This window comes from Cavia porcellus, unplaced genomic scaffold, assembly GCF_034190915.1.
Source record: "Cavia porcellus strain 051 isolate PalLab524CR breed Dunkin Hartley unplaced genomic scaffold, mCavPor4.1 scaffold_7, whole genome shotgun sequence".
Lineage (NCBI taxonomy): Eukaryota > Metazoa > Chordata > Mammalia > Rodentia > Caviidae > Cavia > Cavia porcellus.
This window is the reverse complement of record NW_026947490.1, coordinates 74,960,845-74,982,691: the sequence shown is the minus strand read 5'-3', so window position 1 is coordinate 74,982,691 and position 21,847 is coordinate 74,960,845. Positions and strand designations below refer to the sequence as shown.

The window sequence follows — 21,847 nt, the reverse complement described above, 5'->3', positions numbered from 1 at the left end:
AATGATCACCATGTGATCGATGATCAATGTCAACCTCCTCCCAGATTGGGCTCGGGGACTCCATCACTGCCCTGTGCAGGGACATCAGCTCCAGGTTCAGATCTAGACCAGGCCACGAGGCCCCGCCATCTGCCGAAACAGGCCCTCGGGGACAGGACTCGGAGGGGAACCCAATTGCTTTCAGTTCAAACCATTTGCTTTTGGTTGTGTGTGTATTTTTAAACTCTTACCAGTTGTGCAGAATGCACCTGCGAGCATCACATGGGGTCTTGACTGAAGTTTAGATACTAGGTATCAGCATAGAAGTGATAGTCATACAGGAATTGGTCGCTGACCCTAAGTTTTTACTACCTATGACTAACCACTCATTAGATGAGAGAATGACATTTACATTTATTCAAAGAGAGCTTCAAACATATGATTTCTATGTTCCATTAGGTGCTTAGTGTACTTATTTTTCACTGTTGTTTTTAATAACTAATTCCTTTTTCTTATCTTACCATGGATACCTGTCATTGGGGATGTTTTAGTTATTTTTTATTTATCGCTGAGACAAAATAACTGATGCTCCAAGTTGGGAAAGGAAAAATTTATTTTTTATAGTTTTTGGAGGTTTTAGTCTATACTCAGTTGGATCCAAGGCAGGGTGGTATGGCGGAGCCCCAGTTCATGGTGGCTGCAAACAGCAAGGCAGAAACCAGCAAAAGAGCAAGACACGCCTTCCTCCTGCCATTACATCACATCCTGGCTCCATCCCTACGTGGGTGTAGCACTGACACCATCAATCCAAACACTATACAATGAACCAACCACAGATGCTTAATGTAATTGCATGTGGCCTGGGGGCCACCGACTTAAATCATGACATTCCATCCCTGGACCCCAGGACTCATGTACATCCTTTATACAAAAGACATTTAGTCCACCTCCAAGAGTTGCCAAAGTCCTAACAGTTTTAGCAATCCAGTCTGAGTCTCAAGTGTCTTTTAAGATCTATGGCAAATTCTTAACTGTAACCCACTGTACAAATGAAACATTTTAAACATTTTTGAAATGCAAAGGCACAAGATAAACATTACCATTTCAAAAGTTACAAAAAGGAGAATATAAAGCATTGGAAACAAAGTGAATCCAACATCCAGCAGGAGGAACCTTAAATCTTAGAGTCCCATGCTCAGCATCTGAAGCAATTTGATTGTAAGCTCCAAAAGGCTTGGGTGATTCCACATCCATGGCACTTTTAGGAATTTTAGCACTCTCAGCTTTTTTAAAAAAACCCTCTCTGTTCCTTTTTGTAGCTTTTTTGGGGATGATCTACATTTTGGCTTATTTAAACTTTTGGGGTCTCCACTGCACCTTTGGCTTTACCCTTATATCTTTATAAACTGCCCACTCAGGGGCAAACTGTGTGGCCTCCCAGGCCCTTTGCAATTGAGGTGGAAGCTGTTTTACCCTCAGAATTTGTGCATATTTTTGCATCTAAAATCAGCACCATGTGGATGCCACCAAGGTTTGCTGTCACCTGGAGCAGTAGCCAGGCTTTTTTTTTTTTTTTTTTTTTGGCTGTAGGGATCGATGGCCTGGGTTACTGGGCTCTGTGAACCTGATTGTGAAGAAAAGCTTTTCTATGTTGCCGCCATTTTGGAACTTCATGTGGCCTCCATCACCATTTTGGAGCATGCTACGCTGTAGCTTTTTCCTCTGAGCAAATTTTTTCACTTTTGCAGTTTTGAGGCTGCAAAGGGTGGAGACTCACTGCTTCTTGGGATGCCCCTGGGCCATCTTTTTTTAATCTCTCTGTTTCTCTTCAGCAATCAAAGTCTCAACTCTGTCTTTATAATCTACAGTTTTCCTGGAATTTTTCTTCTGGCCAAACTCACAGTATTGTAAATTATCCTGTTGGGCTCTTTGCTCTTGATTTGCAACATAAAGCTGGCTAAAAGCCCCCAGCAATAGCCATGCCACAGCCTCAGCACTTGACTGCCTTGAAATTTTCTTTTCCAGATTAATCCGTCAATTGCCCATAGTCTCAGTCTCAGTCAAAGTCTCTAGGCATGAGCAATATGTAGACAAACTTTCTGCTAAGCCATAACACACATCATGGGGAGTCCAACAACTAATGCAGTCCTTCTTTCCAGCAGAAACCTCTCAAGCCTGGTCTTTACCATGAGGCTTTTTATCAGCTTTTTGGTCTCCTGAGATCTGACCAGAATCTCCTCTACAGAAAAGCCTAAGCTGCTCCAGCTCTATGCATCCAGGCAACATGTCCAAACCTTTTAAAACTCTGCCCACAAGCCATTTTTAAAGCCTCTCAAAAAGCATGGTCAGGTATAGTCACAACAAACGATCCCACTCTTGGTACCAAATTCTATTCTGGTTACTTTTTACTCATCACTGAGACAAAATACCTGATACTCCAAGTTGGGAAAGGAAAGGTTTATTTCTTACAGTTTTTGGAGGTTTTAGTCTATACTCAGTTGGCTCCAAGGCAGGGTCGTATGGTGGGGCTGCAGTTCATGGAGGCTGCAAAACAGCAAGGCAGAAACCAGCAAAAGAGCAAGACATGTCTTTTTCCTGGCATTACATCACATCCTGGCTCCACCCCTGTGTGAGTATAGCACTGACACCATCAGTCCAAGCTCTAGACAATGAATGGATCACAGATGCGTAATGTAAACTCATGAGGCCTGGGGGCCACAGACATAAACCATGACAGAGAGTAATGAGCATATTTACTGATACACTTTCAGTACATTTTAACTATTTCATAGTTAAAGGAGTATAGGAAAAATGAAAAAATTTTACAAAGAAAAAGAGCTGAGGTTTGTTGTAGAAATCTGGAACCTGTAAGAGTGCAGAAGAAAGCATGAATCTCCTGTAATCTGGTTCCCAGAAACTGAACAGTCTCACTATTTCACAGTACTGAGCACTTTTTAATCATATACCCATGACACATATCCACACATTGTCTATATAAAACAGAGAACATATTCTATCCTTGCATTTAGAAATGTTGTTTGAAAACATGTGACAAATATTTTCTACATTTTTACATATTAAATGAATTAATATATTTCTGATGTATGAAAATAACTTATTTAGCCATGCATTTACTTTCAAAAGTATAATTTCTTTCAGGTTTATTTTGCTATTAAAATAACATTGCAGTGAGAAACATTATATGTAAATATTTATGTGCATTTCTGATTTTTATTTCACATATATTTTTGCTATGGAATTGCAGTACTCAAGCGTGTCAGCATTGTAAGGCTCCTAATACATATTATAGAATTGGGAACTTCTGGGGGTCAGTCACTGCTTAAAGGTCAGAATCAATGAGGTCATGGCCTTGGGTTTTGTTCAAAGAATGCCTGCAGACATTTCCATGCAGTAATGCTAATGGCTACATGACTTGAGAAAGTCAGAGTGGTTTTGGATCCTGTTGGATGCAGCAGTCATAATAATTTTGGTGTCATTCAGGTCTGCATTCTTTGAATTTTGGTGCCAACCATGAGTGTTGGCAGGTCCAGATGACCTCTCCATTCTGTGGACACTCCCATACCCAGGGACAAAGCGGAGTCTGCTAAGATAGATACCAAAGACTCAGAGCATCTTTGAGCTGTGTGCCTACCACATTATGTACCACCTGGGTATCTCTGGCACTCCAAATCCCCATTCTTTACCCTCTCACCTTATGGAGCACACAACATGTTCTTTGGGCCAATGGTATGGTATTTATTTGGTAAAAATGCTTAGGTGAACCTCCAGAAAGTCATTGGTTTCCCTGCAAAGTATGGCCAGTTGAATGATTCATGGCTTCTGTGCTGACAACAGACAAAGTTGGATATATGTAGTGCATAAGGTGGCTCTCTCTCTCTTTGTGGACACCTCAAGTCTTAGAAGGAAAAGAAGATGGAGCAAGGAGAGTGATATTGTGATGTTGCTGACCATCTGTGAGTATCTATTGGCTGCAGCTTGGTGGAGCGTGCTGGAGGTGGAGGGACAGGACACACATGGTGTTCCAGAAACCAACCCCCAAATGCATATCTTTGTGAGTGTACTGGAGAGAAAAGCCGAAGAATGGAAGAGCAGGACTTGATGATTTTCTACAACCTGACAAGTCTTCTCATATTCCACAGCTGCCTTGCTGCTTTCAGCCTGGAGAAGACAGTATTATTGTCTAATTCTTTCCCAGAGGCACTCTCTCTCCACAGAAAGGATAGTAGAGCACATGGGACCCTCATGTGCTTGGTAAAGTCTGATGTGCGTAGTGTGCCAGTAGGTCCATCTGTGCCTTCAGGGCAAGGTGACATTTTAAAGCCTTCCAGTTCTTCCAACTCACGTTCAGACATCAGGTACAAAGAGAAAGAGCTGTGCGCCAGTGGTTCCAGCCTCAAGGATATCTGTCCATCTGGGAAGCTGATGTGTGAGATCACAAAAACAGCTCAGAGTAGTCTATTCCTCCTGATGTGGCTGCAAAGATGGTGGTTGTGGAAGTATGGATAAAGAAGAGATAATTGCAGTGGACTGGTTAGCAATGGTGTTAGGTTTTTCCTTGGTGCAGTAGAGAAGCAAAAACAGAAAGAGGAAAAAAGGCCTTTATTGCGGGCACAGAAGGGCTGCAAACGAGTGCAAGATCCCACTGAGGCAGAGAAAGGTCAGGCTTTTATCTGGTTTGACAGGGGGTGGAGTTTGAAGAGGTGGGCATAATGACGTATTGACAGGTGATTGGGGGAATGTTGGCACACGTGAAAAGCGGGAAGTTCAATTTCCCTTGGAAGAAGAATGTGGAAGTGAGTACCGAAGGGACATGGTGTCTTCCTCAGGGTCCAGAGCCGTGTTGGGCAGGCACCATGCTGAGCCTGACAGAGCCTCACAGAGGTGGAACCCATCAGTATACTGCTGGAGGCGGGGTTTTGTGGGAGTCTTCAAAGTGTGTGGGATTCATATTTGTAAGCAGAAGGCAACCTGGGTGAGGAAAGCATTATGAGGCAAGTGGGACAGTGGCATTCCGATATGTGTTTGCAGGGAAATCAGATGAGCGCCCCATGCCTAGCTGTGACTGGGTGAGAACCTCAGTTCAGTGGCTTCTATCTCTGCTGTCTGTGCTCGCTTTGTGCAGTGTCTTGGGAGCAAAAATGGGATACCCAGCTACCACGCAGTGTGGTCTCAAACAGCCCAGGTTACAGAGAACTGTCCTGCTATTGATTTATAATTTGAGATACAATATTTGACTTACACTGTAAGTCTTGGAGTGACTATGAGCAGGTGAACTTGTTAAACTATATTTATAAACTATATCTATAAGGCATCTCTGTTCCACAGTGTAAAGAGAAGCCAGAAATTTGAAGTGCTAGTCATTTGGAGAAGATGGTGGAAAATCACTGCACTAGCAGAAGCTGTCAGATTCAGTGTTGTGGAACCCTGAGTTCTGCGGAAGGCTTGCAGGTGGGATCAGTAAACTGAAGGTCACTTAGGTCAATTTCAGTTCTTAGAACAGAGGCCTACACCATCCGTGCCGCAGCTCCTCGCAGGGTGTGCACAGATCTCTGGGCAGCTTGCGAGCAGCTGGCAGGAGCCTGGGAGGGTAGAAGGGACCCTGTCCTCCACATATTAGGGGCTGTGCTGAAACTGTTTGTTGTGATTTTTGATGAAAGAGACACAGACAATGAGGTGGTCACCATAGCTGAATTCCCAGGTTCATACCCTTGATTGTTGTAAGTCACTCTGCTGTGACCGAAGTGATGCATGGGGAATTTAAAAGGTCAGCACACCCATAATGTTTTTCTTTTTCTCCTTTTGGGAGCCAAGACATTAAAGACACATTGCAGTGGCATTCAAGAGTCACTGCATGTATGAGAATATGAGACATTATACCTGTGCCAAGCCTTTACGTGAATTTATATCTCCCTACCTGGCCCTTTGCTCTACCAGGATCTAGAACACTGTATGGCCATTCTGTGTGTGCACAGGAAAGGAGTGGGCTCAGTGTGGACTGGAGAAGACCCCCGGGTACACAGTAAGTCAATCCCTGGACAGAGGCTGCCTGCAGCAATGGAAACAGGGCTCAACACACACGTTGATAGAGTATACAGACTAACTCTGGGTTGTATACAGACTAACTCTGGGTTGTGCAGTCTCAGGAGGAGAGGAAAGAAGGAGAGGGACAGAAAGACTATTTGAAGAAATAATAGCCGAAAACTTCCTAAATGTGACTAAAGAAAGACATGAGTATAAGCATTCAAGAAGCTAAAATGACCTCCAGGTAGGTTGCGTTCAGAGACCCATGCTGAGACCATACAATCTAATTATTGAAAGAGAATTTTGAAAGCAGCAAGAGACGAAAAGCTCTCAACTACATGATTCCGATGAGAAACTTTGGAAACCACCAAGCACTGGGCGTGTATAATCAAAGTGTTAAAAGAATAAAGACTGTCAACCATGAAACTTTCATTTAGAAAACAGCCCTTCAAGTACCAGCTCCTCACAAGGCATGTAATCACTGTGCAATGTGAATGTGTTCTAATAAAAATAAAAACTGAAAAAAAGAAGGAAAGGGAGAAGGTGTGACTTTCTCAGATCAACAGAAGTTCATCATCACTGTACCTGCCCTGTAAGACACGCTCTCGGGAGCCCACAGGTAGACAAGAGACCTCGACGGTCCTCAAACCACACCAAAAAACAAGTACTTCAGTACGGGTGAAATACAGCTACTATAAAGCTACACCTACAAGATTTAATAGGTTAACATGTTACTAATTTAAATGCTAGTATTAATGTATTTCTGGTTCATGATACCACTTTTTGTTTTCCGTACAATTTAAGAGACTAATGCACTTAAGAGAGTTATGAGCTTATGTTTTGGTGAAGATATGCTTTTGTAAAGTTAGTAATCTAAAAGGTTGAGACAGCTTTTTGAAGAAGCAGAGTTTTTCTATACTATTGAATTGAAGCTGTTTAAGCTTTTAAATTATGGTGTTCTAATTGTAAATCTCTACAATAACCATGAAGGAAAATAGCTGAACAATAGGCACAGAAGAAAATGAGAAAGCAATTTAAATATTTTACTATAAAAAGGAAATTTAATGACAAGAAGACAGGAAATGCAGGAGTTGGTATGGGTGCATAAAATTGCAGGAAGTCATATAGGAAACATAGACTAATGGAATTAGGTGATTCCTTATTAGTAATATAATTGGTTAATTGCACCAATCAGATTAACAGATTACCAACTAGCAGAATAAATAGAAAAAATTATTCAAGTTTATGCTCTCTCCAAGTTTATGCTCTTTATTAGGGAGTGTCCAAAACTGAAATACACTAAAAAGAAAGAGTAGAAAGCTATTATGTGTCAGTAATAGCCAAAAGACATTAACCAAACATTTGTGGAATGGTAAACGCAATGCACAGAAGGAAATTTATATTTGGAATTAATTGAATTAGCAAATAAATCAACAATCTAATTTCACAACTTAAGAAACTTGGAAAAGAAAGACAAACTAAGCCAAACAATAGAATAAGAAGTAGGAAATTTGGGGAAAACAAATGAAATAGACAATAGGAAAAGTAAGAAAGAAAAACCTGTGAAACTCAAGTTCGATTTTTGAAAAGAAAATATTAATGAGCCCTTAGCTAAGAACAAAGAATTCTCAAATTACTAAAATCGGAAAACGTGGCAGCATGACTCCTCTTTCCATGTGAATAAAAAGCATTATAAAAGAGCACGATGAACATTTCTACACCAACATTTTGAATAATCCACACAAAATGAACAAGTTCATAAAAAACAGAATCTACAAAGACTAAATCATGAAGAAATAGAAAATTTGATTAAACTTATAAGGAATAAAATGAATCAGTCATCATAATTTCCTGACAAAGAAACCTCCTGACCTAATAGATTTATTTGAGAATTCTACCAAATTTAAAAAAAGAATCAACATCAATCCCTGTCAAGTTCTTCCAAAATGTTTCAGAGGAGGAGCTTCTTAACCCATTCAGTGAGGGCAGCATTATCCAGGTATTAAGCCACAAATCTATAAACCTGTATTCTTTATAAACTCTGTTACTAAAATTCTCAAGAAAATACTCCGAAACAAAATTTGCTAGTATACAAAGAAGATAACACACTGTGATCAAGTGAGATGTATTCCAGGAATGCAGGTGTGGCTCAGTGTATGACAGACATCACTGTCAAATGCCACATTAACAAACAGATGACTTGCGGAAGTGTGTGCTCGTCCTAACAGCTGCAGGAAACAGCCAGCAAAATTTAACATAGGCTCACATCAAGAGCATGCAACAAATGCGGAACAGAGGACACTTTCTCTAAGGACATTATATGTACCTTCGTGGATCAGTCATGTGAGAAGCCTGCTGCACGCAGCAGATGCAGTGTTGAAAGACTGAAAGATTTCATCTCAGATCAGGAGCGAAACAGGGAAACCTGCCTCATTTCTTCGACTCATTTCAGCGCAGCAGGTTCTAGGAAAGCAGTCAGGAAGGCCAAAGAAATGAACAACCTCCACATTGGAAAGGAAGTAAACTGATCTGCAGATAATACCATTTTATTTGTGAAAAACCCTTAAGATTCCACAACATTGTTTATAACTGATAAATGAATCCAAAAACACAAAAATGAGTTGCATTTCTGTATCCTGACAATGAACAGTCTGAAACGAAATTGCAAGAACAAGTCCATTCATAATAGTACCTAAAATAATAAAATAAATAGGAATCAACATAAGGAAGCAGATAAAGTTATTAAATATTACTGACAGAAATATGCAAGAACAATATGCAAGAAAATGGAAATACGCCCTATGTGGATGGATAGGAGAATTAATGTTAAAATGTCAGTAATACCCCCAAGAAATCTTATAGATTCAGCACAGTCTTTATCAAAATCCTGATGACTTGGTTGCAGAAATAGCAAGGCTCATTCAGAAATTCATACAGAATCTCAAGAGACTCTAAATAGCCAAAAAAAAAAAAAAAAAAAAATCTTGACAAAAAAGAACAAAACTGGAAGCAATCACATGTCCTGATTTCCAAATGTATCACAAAGCTCCAGTAGATCAAAACACATTAGTGCAGGTGTAAAGACAGGCACTTAGACCAAGGAAACAGGAGAAAGACCTGAAATGAACCCTCGTCTATGTGACCAAATGATTTCTGGCAAGGATTCCAAAACCATTCAAAACATAATATTCTTTTAAATAGTCCTGAGAAAACTGGTTACTCACATGAAAAGGGACAAAGTTGGGCCCTTATTTAACACTATCTACCAATATTAAATCAAGTTGAATAAATGAGCTGTAAGTCAGACCTAAACCTGTAAGACTTTTAAAATAAACATTGAGGGAAGCTTCTCCCTATGGGATTTGGCCATGACTTCTGAAGCACCTTGTCAAAGACACAGGAGACAATGAAAGCAACAGAAGAATTGAAATGTGTGAAAAATTTTACCAAGTATGCATCAAAAGATTCAACAGAGTAAAAGGGCATGCTTCAGAATTGGAGAAAATATTTACAAATAATAAATTTGATAAGAAATCAACATTGAGAGTATACAGAAATCTCCAAAAATCCAACAAAAAATAACTTACTAAAATAAGCAAACATCTTAAGTAGACATTTTTTCAAAGAAGATATATAAATGGCCAATAAACACATAGAAAGATCATGGTTGGTCATCGGGAAAGTGCAAATTGAATCTACGTATCTATTAAGGTAGCTACTATAAAGCAAACAAATGGGAAAACAAACAATCACGAATGTTGGTGAGAATGTAGAGAAACTCAAATTCTTCCTTGTTCAAATGTTGGGAAGGTAAATTAAGGCGGCCTCTGCAAACAGCATTTGGTAATTCCTCACAAAACCAAAACTAGAATTACTGTGTGATCCAGCATTTTCTACTTCTGAATATATATCAAAAGGAACAGAAGACAGAGGATTGAAGAGATACTTTTACCCTTGTGTTTATAGTACTATTAATTACAATAGCGAAATAGTGGAGGCCACCAAAGTGGTGACCGACAGGATAGTGAAGCAAATTGTGGTCTGTGCATCCAGTGAAATATTATACAATTTTAAAGAGGAAAAATTCTAGCATGTATCACAACATTTATGAATCTTGCTCATGTTATAATAACTATGAAAGTCTGTCACTGAATGAGGGTCATCAAAATCACAGGAGCAGGAGTAGATTCTGGCTGCCAGGACCTGGATAAGGGAGCCAGGAGTGAAGTGTTAATAGGGACAGCTCAGTTCTGTTGGATAAAGAATGCCATGCACCCATTTCTACTACTATTAGTAGAAATGGGTGCATGGCATTCTAAATGCATAATACAACATTGAACCATACACTTCATGTGATTAAGACGGTAAATGTTGCATGTATTTACCACAATCAAAGTGATTGGGAAGAAGCCCCAAGTAGATACCACCGCAAATCACTACAATTAAAATTCAGAAAATAACGAGAATTGAAAACGACATGGGGAAATTCTTGCCTATTCCTGGGAGAAATGTAGAATTATGCAGCTGCTTTAGAAAAGGTTTGGCACTTCCCCAAAGTTTAATTAGAACTCCCTTATGATGTGTTTCTAAGTAAACATCCTACATTACTGAAAGCAAATGTTCACACAAACCATGCACAAATGCTTCAGCAGCCTTGTGTCTCACAGCCTGAAACAATCCAAGACGTGAGCCCAGCCTGAATATTAGCAGCCGCTGCATAAAATGTGATATGCAATGACAACCATATTGTTTGACCACAAAAGGAGTGAAGGATAGATGCACATAGCAACAGCTACCCAGACAGACCTAGGTGAAAGTGGTCTCACAAAAGGCCACATAGCCCACTATATCTGAAATGCCCAGAGCAGGCAAATCTCCAGGGGAAGAAAGTCACTGACCAGGACTGAGGAGTTCGGGGTGGGGCATAGGGAAGGGACTGCTCATGCTATGGATTGTTTGGTGTGTGTGTGTGTGTGTGTGTGTGTGATAAAATCATTCTAGCACTGACTGTGGTGATAGGGTTACACAGCGGTGGGTAAAATAAAAGCCAGTGAATTGTCCAGTGTAAGTGGGTGAATGCATGGTGGTGAATTGCAAAGTCTCATGAGATTATAATGAATATTTAAATAATAATGGAATTTATTACAATAAAAGTCAGGTGGCCATAAATCCCCCTCAAAATGCTTTCCATCATGTCACAGTTATAATTCCTGCTACTTCCTGAAGCCTTCCTTAAGCCCTCTTTGGGTCTCTTTAGTTGTACTATTAGGACTGTCTGAATGTCCTGAGTTGTTAAAAATGTTTAGGGCGATTTCTGTCACATAACAACATTGCCATGCATCCTCAGCTGCTTTACTTACAAGACCTGGCACTGTGAAACCTCTTCAGCTCTGTACCAAAATCAAAATGACCATGAAAAATAAAACTTTTGAATTGGTTCAGGATCTCGAGGCAGTCAAGAGGGTGCAACTAAAGACACTCATGAAAGAGGACTGCCAGAGCTGCTTCAGACAGTACCAAGAAGAGTGGGATGAGTGCATTCAAACTGAGGGGCGGTCTTCGGAGGGACATTAAAGGCAATGTGTCTTTACTGTGGAATTATTTCAATATTCACAGTAGTATTTGATCAAACCTTATATATCATAATAATGCTGTTATTTTTTAAATACTGGTATTTTGTATGTATTAGTAATGAAAATCTGAATTCTACCTTATAAGCTCCTATTGTTCTACATCAGAAGTTCTCAGCATAATAGATATATTTTGTAATATTATGAGCAGTTCAAAGCACTTAGCAATTAAGTAACAGAAAATTCAGAGAATCAGGGCAAGACTTCTGGACTCCCCTAATGCCTGTCTGTATTTCACCTGAAGCTTGGGTCATACGGCACTGTTGTCATTGAAGTTCTCTACTTTTTGCCCTGGGGATTTTGACTCTTTGGTCCGACGGAGTTTCTGGTGGGCAGACTGACCTGATGTTCCAGAGTGAATGAGAGGTGCAGGTACAGAATGTCCCCAAAGTCACTGAAAAAACTTAATGGCAGAACCAAGGGGTGAAATGGAAAAAAAAATCTCTTTCCTGAACACAGCATCATGAATTGGACTATCATGTTATTCTCCTCCTGCCCAGAATCTTCATTGCTTTGTGGAAGTGTCACAATCCAACATTTACAAGCAGTCCAAACATTTCCTGTGTCACTGAGTTAAAGGAGAAAATTCAAGGTGAAATTTGAAGAATGGGATTGGGATCACATCTTTCCTTTGCCACTTCAAAAAGGGACAGGAAGGCAGTGTCTTGGTAGATCTTTCAGTGTGTTAGAACTGGTCTTTGTCATGGAGCTGTAGAGCTTGCTACCATGGTGTCTCCCAAACCAGTGTTGCCAGGGCTTCCAAACTGATCATGATTCAGCAGTGAATCAGGGACGGGCCTTTGGAAGCTGACCTATGGAAACCTATCTGCTTCCTTATTGAGTTGGTTCACATTTTATTGTGGTTCTGCAGCATTTTAGAAAGAAAATATTGTTCCAACTCTCTGCTGTCCAAATCCAAGTCTTGTAACTTGAGTGAAAGCCTGGAGTGAATGAGACCTTAGCCTTTGCAGACTTGCCTTTCCTGGAATGGATCAGCCAGGGCAGTGATCAGCCAACCAGGGCACACCCTATCCCAGAGCATCCATTAGCAGCTCACTGACAACCTTTTGGTGTTGGAAGCCTGGAGAGCTGCTGAGCCTGGAGGAGTGGGTGGTGGCATGATGTCATGTGGGTAAACCTCTTATGTGCCACAGAGCCAGGGGCTGGAGGGGTCCAGCGAGCTGCAGGCTGAGGATGTGAAGCACTCCTGGCAGAGCTGCGGCTGTTAAGCATATGTGAAGACTTCTATTTGTCTGCCTTCTTATGACTGCTCCCCCATCCTACGCTCACTTGTGGAGAAGGTTTGGGTTGTACAGCCTAACCATGCAGCAGGGAAGTGTGACCTGGCTGTATATTAAACCCTGTCTGCTTCACTTATTCGACTTACCTTCATCCAGATGCTCACTGATTCTGTGCCACCCACAGGCCATTTGTCCTGGCTTTTCTCCTCCAATGGACACTCACAACCCTGTCTGTCCTTTGTTTCTAGAGCTCAACAAGATTGTCTGAGCACAGTTAGGAAGACATCCAGCTGCTCTCTGGGCTGTATCTCCTCTCACAGACCTTCCCTGGCTGCTGACACTTGGGTCCTCTGGCTTCTGGGCAGTGCTATCCAGAGCAGGCATCCACAAGGCCATGTTCTGGGAAAATCCTTCCTTATCTCCACCGGTTCAGCACTCTAGGGAAGCCCTGGTTCTACTAGGCTGCAGTCGCATTCCTCCAGTCCAATACCATCCTGTTGTCTTCCACCCTGTTCCCTGTGCTGCCTTTGTCTGTTTTTTCTTCTTATGGGGACACCAGTGTGCATTTGCTGTGAACTCTAATGAAGAATCTAGGCTGGGTGGAAGGGGACATCCAACACCCTTTACCAGGAGCCCAAGCTCCCTGCAGATGAGCCTAGTGTCTGTGCAGAGGCTGGGTGGAATTTCAGTGCCCACTTACTACTGTAGGGACTGTAGCCTAGGCACCTCCTGCTTCTGCTCCACAGCTCCTGTGCTAGATGGGCAGTGGGAACCCAGCTTCCTTCTCCCAGGATGACCTGTGGCACTCTTCGCAGCTCATCCCTGCCAACAGGAAATATTTCTGGGTCACCCTGTCTAACTGCTGTGGGTCAGCCAGTTAATTGCAAATATTTGTCCTATCAGGCCTTCCCTGTATTATGTGTCAGAGGAACAGTGTGTTTTTGATGAAGGGCCAGCTGAGGCTGGATGAATTTGAAGTATGAAGAGGCAAGAGACAGAGCTGGACAGAAATTGACTTTATTATTTTTAAAATTACAAGTTAATTTGTGCATCCGGTGGTAGATGCAAAGATAATGTGATGACATTTGCTTCCAATGTTTGAGTTGTTGGATGAGAGCACAGGAGTCCAGAAAAGATGTTTCCAAGACCCAGCACAGCCTGCGGAGGCCCTGGGAGCTGGGTCATGGACACTGCTTTGGTTTTAAGGTCTCATGATGATACTGCCTAGGGACAAATTTTAATATAAGTTTTTTGGATCAGTTCAGTCCTATGAACCATATAGATGGGGTTCACCAAAGTCAGTCAGGATGATCCATGTCTACCTGAAGATCCAAGTTACTATTAATAACAGTAAAACAGTCCATCAAAATTTAAACCACAACATTTGATGTTCCATTTCAAGTATCTATACATATGAGCTTCAGGAAAGAATGTTCTAGTCTTCTAGGTGGTAGCAAAATTGTTGAGTTATTTAACTGTGACTGTGTTTTATTGTTTTCAGAGAAATACTGGAGGTTGGCTCCATGATAGTTTAGCGGTCAGCTCAGTACAGAAATGACAGACCTAGGGTGAGGGGGCTGTGTTCAGGTCTTCTCTAGAGTCAGCCTGGACGTTGCTAACTGAATTGAAACACTGCTTTTCTCTATAACAGTTAGCTCTGATGTTCCCAGGCACATCTGGCCAGTCATTGCAGATGACCCTCCGGCCAAAGAAGAGGATTTTTTGAATTCTTTTATGCTGCAAAAGGAAGAAAAAGTCTCCTGGGAAGTTTGACTAATTTTTCATTTAGTTTTTAAGACTTGCTAAAAGCAGTACCTTTGCACAAACCTACCCGGGTGATGAAGTTTATGCTGTGTTTTTTATATTTTAAATTATAACCAGGTACTAAATGTCAACTTACAATTAAAAGGTTCATTTTTGTTCTTTTGTCAAAGGGGAATGCGTAGCTTTAATTCTATCCAGTCGAAAGAAAACTGAGAACATACAAAAGGATTCCAAATGGTTCCTGAAAATATCACATTTTTCAGATGACGAGATCACCCAAGTGGACCAGAAGTTCCTATAACTAATGTTGTTTCACAGACACAGTTTTAAACAAGTACAAGGCCTTAAGGTTCGGAATCTAACACAAACCTGAACGCCAAGTCCTGTTTTCTGGACCAGAGCCCTGAAGTCCACTCAACTTCCAGTAACAATGTTTTTACAGATCAATTTAATAATGATGGGTTTCAATTTCCTTCATATTTTTGTTTTTAACATTAAAATACCAGTTTTAGCATAAAAGCATGAGTCAGAGGAATAAGCAGCTTTCACAAAAAGAGAACAAATACAACCATTGGTTTTGAAGGTATTTCAGCTCTTGAAATACTGGCTTTAACCCTTTGGGGGCTGCCACACTTCCCCTCAGTGCTGTGCATCTCTCACGATCCTCACTGCTCATGGTACAGGATTTTCTCCTAGCACTGAGTAAACTGGTTACCCTGCTTACTCTTTCCAGATGACTGCTGAGAGGTTCATCAGTGCACCCCAATGCAATTATGTCCCTCAGTTTTTACTTGAGGATGAAAAATTGCAGGTTGTATTTAAAGGGGAAAATTCTCATGGAGCAAAGGTAGGAGGCCTGTGTCTCTAAATTGGAAAAGTCACTTTGTTTATGATGGAAGTTTCAACTTAGCTTTTTCCAGAACATATGCTGGCCTTGACTGGCCCCTTGAAGATTCCCAAGTGCACTTATGTATCCACGTACACACGTGCAGATGAACATGTACATATGTGCACAGACTTTGAGATTTTATCTGCTTTTACATGCATGTCAATTTACCTTATATTTTAGGAGAAGAATATCACCCAGACACCCAGGAGGCCCCCTCAGCCCCAGCGGATGTCTATGTGTCAGGAAACAGGAAGTCGCATTCCCACAGCCATGGTGGGTGCCGCCTGGCAAGCCCAGACCGAGGCTGTTCCTCTCACAGATGCGTGGGAATCAGCGCCTCTGTCAGGTGCCAGGGGTGACATAATGCATCAGGACAAATCCCATGGTTATGTCCGTAGACTAAGTGAGTGTTACCCTGGAGCGAGGTGGGCATGGGCATGTCCACACAGAGTTTCCTTTGAATATGTGGTGCTGGTGACGTCCAAGGAAGGAGAAGCTGAGAGGACAGAATATGGACTGGGGAAGGGGAATATCCACACTCAGACCCTTCATTGCCTTAGCACACGTTACGCTAGACCCTGTGTTTCTCTGGCCACAATCTTCCATTGGCCCCTGGGAATCCCAGTGGGGGAGGATTTCTGTTTCTTTGGCCCAGAATCTGTCGGATCTGATGAGATGTCATAGATAAAAGCCATTAGGGTTTGGTTTCCTCCCAGGATACAGTAGGGCTGACTTTTCTTGAGTCCTTCATGAATTTCCCAGGTAGCTCAGGAAGAAGAGCAGATGGCTGGAGCACGTAAACATGCTCAGAAGTACACTCTTCCCAGGACAGTGAACTGGATGCATCTATCAGTGTTGTGGCAGGAACCCACCTCCTGTGGCTTTGCACTCTTACCTTGTGCCAGGTCCTGTGTGGTTTGCACACTATGGAGAGAGTTGATTTGTGGTTGAAATACAAACCTGAAAGTGAGGACAGGTCTCCAGAACTAAAGCAAGACTTCCTGTTTAGAAGATGATGCTCAGAGAGAAAGGCTGGAAACTGTCTCAGGGAGATTTCAGGCTGTGACAATCTTGCATTTAAAAATTAATTACATCAATTTTACATGTTAATAGTGGCATCTTAATATGGTAAATCCTAGTTAGTACGACTTAGCTTGGGACAAATAAGTTAATAACACAGAGATATTTCATTTTGTTATTATCATTTTGCAAAAAATATATAAATCCTGGTTTTTACATTTAAATGACAGGAAAATCCTCTTCAACTAATGTGTATTTCAACAGACCTGTCTAGTTCTGAACTGTGTTCTTGCTGCAGGGTTTGGGGGTTCTAGGCATTCAGTGTTCTTTGACAAGAAGAACCTGGCAGGTGCCCTGGGAAACACAAAGTCTGATGCTCCTCAGAGGCTTCCCCTTCTCCAAGCCCTGCCTGTTCCACACCTTCAGCTCAGGACTTTAAGATATTATGAGTGTGGAATCATCCCACGGCCATTGGAACCATCCTAAATTCAAGTCGTGTCTCTGTTTCCATTGTAAACCTCATTGTTTTCTTGGTTTGACATGATTCCAGGCATATTGGCCTAAGTCTTGGCAAGGGCGTCAAATAGTTATAACAGATGTTAAGCAGTCCTCCTCCTGAGTGTTCTGAGTGTGTTCTTCAGGAAGTGGCAAGGCCCCTGGTGTGGAGCCAAGCAGCTTGGAAGGTGGGGACAGGCTGTGCCACACCTATATAAAGTGCTAACACAATTAGCCCGTAAACAAAAACAGCTGCCATGTTTCTTTGCTTCTCCCCAATCTCATTTTTTGAGTTATTTTTTTTTTCCTGGACTTTAATTGGCACTTTACTAAGATAAAAAGCTCATCAAAATCTTTGTAGATGAAAAGCATACACTAAACATATTTTCTTCTTTCATAATCTTGCTCACTGATATGGGAGAAGCTAGCAGATAGATTGGAAATTCACTCCCCATGTTCCTGAAGGCAATGTGTCTTTGATTTGCTGACTGACTTGGAACTTTAGTGATTTCCTGGGGTTGGGAAATACTAGCACTTGGAGTAGACAAAAGTGGAGAAGCGTAATTTCCCCTCTACTCAGGTTTTGCCATTTTTTTCCCCCAAAGAAGGGGATGAGATGTGATTCCAGTCCTGGGCAGCTAAAGAAGGGCAGGAAAGCCCAGGGCTCCCTATGAATGGGAAGGGGAGGGTTCTGGGGCTCCTGGTGAGCCTGGACTGGGGAAAGCCATCCTGCTGATTTGGACAGAGCAGATTGCCAGCTGTTCCATGCTGCTGCCTGAAGGCTCCCAGGCTCAGGACACAGGTGGCCTAGACAGCCCTGGTCCTCCCCAGGTGACATTCTCTTCTCCACCTTGTGGCTCTTACAGCAGCCACCTGTCACCTCCCTCACTGTTTTTGGCTCTCTACTCCTAAAATACCTCAGATGTCCCTGAAAATCCTCTCTGTTTCCTCCACAGAGATCTCCAACTTCTCTTCTTCCTGTAATTAAAGTCTTTCTTTTTCCTGTAATTAAAAGTGTAAATTTCAAGATAATTTTTCAAATTATGCTTTCCTTGGCATTTTGGAGATATTTAATTAGTCCTATCATGGAATGGGTGTGTTGTTGGCAACTAATTTTTTCTTTAACATTTAATGGGCAAAATTAGGGTTTAGGGATTTAGTTTAAGAAGGAAATTACCTCCAGCTCCCATTCTTAGGTAATACCATCTGGAGGAATCATGTTTGATTACAAAAATGTCCAGGACAATGTCTGATGCCACAGGCAACCACAGGAGCTGGAAGTGGAGCTCTTGGAAGAGCACACTAAACCCTTTAAATCGCTGCAAACACCATCCAGCTCACAAGTTTCTGCTCAGGACTGAGGAGCCCTGAAAGAGATGGTGCCCACACCGCCAGTGGACTCAGGCATTCTGCAGACGATGTCTCCTGAGCAGCCCTGGAGTCCAGTGCTCACACACGGGGGAGGGTTTTGCCCGGTGGCACCTGGAGCAGGGTGCAGGCAAGGGCCAGGAGGTGTGGGTGACAGACTGCAGAGGCATGTTCCTGACCCAGGGCTTCACCCGGGCAGCGAGCATCTATCTCCTGACAGTGCTGCATTTGGGCGCCAGCGATAGTGTTGGGGTGTGCATGGCAGTGGTAACCACTGTTCCATGTCAGAGCACAGGAAGAGAATTCCCTTGAACAGATTCCATGCCCGGCTATCGCATAGCATAAACAAGGGCTGTCAAAAAAATTCCAGGAATCTCCCTGCACATGTGAACCAAGGTAAGAGGGGAAGGAGCCACTTTCCCTGGGAGGCCCCCTGTTTTCTCCAGACCTGGAGACCCCTGGAGGGCAGGGTAGCTGCAAGGCCACATGATGGAATAACAGTACACTCCTTAAGTCCTGTTCACGTCTTGGCCCAATCCTTTCCAGGGTGGGTGGGCTGAGTGTGGGAACCTGGAGTCCGGATGTGCTGGCACAGGACAGCCCAGTCTTCTGGGAGGGATCATAGTGCAGCAAGGGTATAAGTGGCCCTGTGAGCTTCTCCCACTTGTGACCGACTTAACCATCCCAAAGAAGACACAGATCTGTGCTTGTTCCTGGTCTGTGAGCTGTAACAGGCTCTCAGCCCCTTTTACCGTGCAGACTGGACTGAAATCTCCTTTCTCAGATTTTTTTCCATCTGGAGGTGGTAGGAAAGAGTGTCCGATGGTGATGGTGGGGTTGTTCCTTCTATCTCATCCCTTTCCTGGGACCCAGGCTGCCTGCTCAGCCACTTACCACTCCCTCACAGAGGGAGACACAGGCTTCTCCTGGGTCTGCACTCTAGGAAAATCCCACCTTTAGACTCATCCACAGCTGAGGCCTCCTTGAGCCCATCTTGCTTATGTCTTGTCAAAAAGCCTGTGCAAGCTGCATGGGAGGACACACACCTGCACACAGATTGGGGAGGGTTTTGCCTGGTGGCTGGAACACACTGAGAAGGTAAGGCAGGAGGATTGCAAATTGAATCCTAGCCTGGGCTGTTAGTCTTAGTGACTTTGACCTTGTCTCAAATTTTCTTTCTTTCTTTCTTTCTTTCTTTCTTTCTTTCTTTCTTTCTTTCTTTCTTTCTTTCTTTTTTTAAGAAAAGGCTTAGGGAAATAGCCCAGTGCCAAGGCCCTGAGTTCAGCTCTTAAACTGCAAAGAAAAAAAAGTGAACATCTACTCTCTAATAGTGGGTGTCTCAGTTGCTTCAGGGTACTCTGGTCCCATTTGCCAGGAGATAAATATAGGTGAGGTACATGGATGTTTAGAGTGGAGGCCATGGCTGGACCAGAATGGGGGTCTCCTGGATTAGGACCAGCATTGTTGGACTCTTGTTCAGAGATCAGAGAACCCCCTGCCCTCTCAGACATAATCACACTGTAACCCTAAAAAATAAAAATGGGCGTGAACAGATGTGAGACTTTACAGCTACCATATTTCCCTCTCCTGGAATGGTTTTTCTTCCCCCATCCAGTGGAGGCAAAGCAGCCTTACTGAGCATCTTGAGCCTGGTTTCCAGCAAGGATCGTCTTTCCGTTTCCATTTTTAATCTGTACTTGTGGCTCTCGGGGAAATGACTCTGCCGTGCAACACAATCTCACTGAGGTTTGGCCCAGAATCAAACGGTGTCTCAGCTTTTGGCTCCACTTGACCCCTTTCCAGGTTACTCTAATATTCTCTAACATGTGTTTTAGTGTAATTTGTCTTAAATGCTTTGAAATGAGCAGGAGCCATTAAAAAGGAAACTCGGTTGTGTACACTTGAAATGTCCTTTCACTTGCTGTCCCAGGAATATCAGGACGGCACAGGAAATGGTGGCCATCTGTTGGCTGGTTCAGCAGCTCTGAGAAGTTGAGGCCAATAGGAAATTTATGAATTATATGGTATAAAAAGTAGAGCTGTTCTTAAATAGAAGAGATCCGTCACTGGGGCTGTGGGTGCCACAGTTGAGCCTCTATATCTATCTGTTCTTTGTCCTTTTCCTCCAAACCGTCTGTCACAGGATCAGTGGGACTGCTTAGTTGCACTTCTGGGAACACCTTTTCCAAGGCATGACTGGGATCCCGCTTCTGCATGACCTCTTATGGCATGTGAAAACTTCCAGGCTACCCTGTGGATCTGCAGACAGGGGACCCCGGGCCGGGAACCGGTGCCCACGTGGTGTGCAAAGGTGGCAGCTGCAATGGCTGCATACTCGGGGGCTGTGGACACACCCTTCAGCGCTTCCCGTGAGCTTCTTTGCAAAGTTGGTTTATCCCACTCTTTTCAAACCCTGCTCATTCATCCTCTCTAACTTTGTCATCCGTGATTTTTATGTCACTAAATGTCAGTGTTCACTAATCTTTTGTGTGTATCAGCCAGAGACCTGTGAACTCCTCACAACCAAAGATGGAGCCTCAGGGTTTGGAACTCAGATCGATTTTCTGCAGCATGGTTCCTGCAGAGAACTCCAAGTGCATGTTACCTCCTACAGCTTAATTTCATTAGTTTCATTTTGTATGTAAGCAGGTTTGCTTATTCCTATTGTTTAGATTGTTAGGTGAATAGTATTTTAACTAATTTATGTCAAGTCTTTGTATAATTTTCCATTGAAAGCCCTTGAGGTGCCACACATTTCATTGCTCCTAAGAAGCTCCTGCACTTACAGACCCTCTGTGGGTCCACCTTCTGCTCTGTGAAGCAGGTGGTGATGGTGTTGGGTACAGACATTCTTATCACCATTCAGGAAAGCTCAAGTACAAAGCTTGGAGCACCACGGCCCTGGAAAAGGAGGAGCTATGAGCTGAGAAAGGCTGATGGCAGAATCCAAAGGGTGTTGAGTAAGATGGGGAAAAACCAAGAGAAGAGGAGACGGAAGTGGGAAGGAGAACGAGCCCTTGCCCTCACCTGTGTTTTCTGTTTGAGATTTCACACACTTTCTGTCTCCCTGCAGACCCCTCGGCAGTTCCTCCTCATTTGTCTTCTCGTGGCCTGGGTTCTCTGCTGTACCTCAGCTCCTACATCAGTTTCTCCAAATGTGTTTTCCTGCCTTTGCTGTTCACCCTCATAATTCCACAGGCTGTGGGTGCCTGTGGAATCCCACACAGTTCTTAGCATGGGGTTTGAGGTAGTAAGCATTTGTTGGATAAAAAATTCTGGGGACACTGAGGCATGCAGGAGAGGCACTGAGCCTTTGCCCTCCCTCATAGAGTTTCTCTCCAAGGCTCTGACACTGTTGGCTGCATGTTCACTGAGTATCCCTCCATGTTCCAAACCTGTGTTTCACAAAGCCACCACCT

General features: G+C 42.8%; 1 protein-coding gene across 3 annotated transcripts in view; it reads left to right on the top strand.

Annotated features, from left to right (window-relative positions):
• Positions 1 to 21,847, top strand: part of Smoc2 (SPARC related modular calcium binding 2) — a 141,159-nt gene that overhangs the window by 24,088 nt on the left and 95,224 nt on the right. The gene's annotated exons all lie outside the window — the stretch shown is intronic.